Consider the following 1,099-nt stretch of genomic DNA (forward strand, 5'->3'; position numbering starts at 1 on the left):
TATACTTGATTATGGTGGTGGTTACACAACTGCATTATTTTTTGAAACTCATTCAACAGTCATCTTAAAATGGTTGCATTTTATTGTGGGCAAATTATACTATTGGATTGTTGGAAAAGTCATGACACGTTTGTGACAGATGGTACTACTTCATTTTTGGAAGTACTAGAGTCATTCACATCTATGTTATTGCTATGTCATTTAACAGCTGACAGTTCTAGCTTCATCCTAAAAAAAAATTGAGCGATTTGGTTGAGTTTTGGAGATTTTACAACAAGTTGAAGATGGAAGACCAAACTGGCATTTTTGCCATATTTTACTGTTTTACTTCCATAAGGGGAAAAATGCAAGTCAAGCTTGTGAAAAGTTGCATAAAGTTTATGGTGACAATGCTCTACAAGAACATCAGTGCCAATGATGGCTCATGAAATTCCGTGCTGGTGATTTTGATCTCAATGACGCTCCTCAGTCAGGAAGGCCCATCGAGGTTGATGACGACAAAATAAATGCACTGATTGAGTCAAACCCACGTTACATGACAAGCGAGATTGCAGAAACATTGAACATCCATCATTCAAGCATTCACTACCACCTGAAGAAGCTGGGATACGTAAGCAAGCTCGATATTTGGGTTCTGCATGAACTCAGAAAAGTTCATTTGACAGCGCGTATAGACATCTGCAATATACTCATTAAACGTGAGGAAAACGATCCTTTTTTGAAGCGGCTGATAACTCTTGATGACAAGTGGATTGTTTACAACAATGTGGTGCACAAACTGTCTTTGGTCCCGATGTGATGATTCACCTCAAACGACATGGAAAGCAGACATTCATCAGAGAAAGGTTATGCTCTCACTGGTGTGATTTTAAAGGTGTCGTGTTTTTTGAGCTCTTATCAAGGAACCAAACAATCAATGCGAATGTGTACTGTCGGCAATTGGACAGTTTGGACGAATCCATCATCCAGAAATGTCCAGAGCTTGTTAATTGTAAAGGAGTTGTGTTCCATCGCAACAATGTGAGACCACACACAAGTTTGATCACCCGTCAAAAATTATTAGAGCTTGGATGGGCTGTGTTGCCACACCCACCACACT

Source organism: Hipposideros armiger, unplaced genomic scaffold (assembly GCF_001890085.2).
Source record: "Hipposideros armiger isolate ML-2016 unplaced genomic scaffold, ASM189008v1 scaffold_694, whole genome shotgun sequence".
Lineage (NCBI taxonomy): Eukaryota > Metazoa > Chordata > Mammalia > Chiroptera > Hipposideridae > Hipposideros > Hipposideros armiger.